This window comes from Galeopterus variegatus, unplaced genomic scaffold (genome assembly GCF_000696425.1).
Source record: "Galeopterus variegatus unplaced genomic scaffold, G_variegatus-3.0.2 Scaffold10518, whole genome shotgun sequence".
Classification (NCBI taxonomy): Eukaryota; Metazoa; Chordata; class Mammalia; order Dermoptera; family Cynocephalidae; genus Galeopterus; species Galeopterus variegatus.
Window position 1 is genome coordinate 53,208 of NW_007736629.1, and position 331 is coordinate 53,538.

Consider the following 331-nt stretch of genomic DNA (forward strand, 5'->3'; position numbering starts at 1 on the left):
CTCAATTTTAGAAACAAAAATACCTTCTTGAGAGAGTTTTATAGAAATGTACCTGCAATAGGAGAGTAGGAAAAAGTATGTAGTGCAATAATTTAAACACAATATATTTAAAAAGACATAAAGAAGTTAGAATGGCATTTAATGTGGAAACATCTAATACAAGTCACAGTATATACTGTGCTAAGTGTACACATTTCCCATCTACAGCTGTGCTGGTTTCCATTAAGAAATGATTCTGTTTACATTAAATATGTATAGGCATAAATGCTACATAGTTGAGGGGTCTGTTCTGTGCACTGTAGACTGTATGGTTGCATCCTCTACCTAGTAG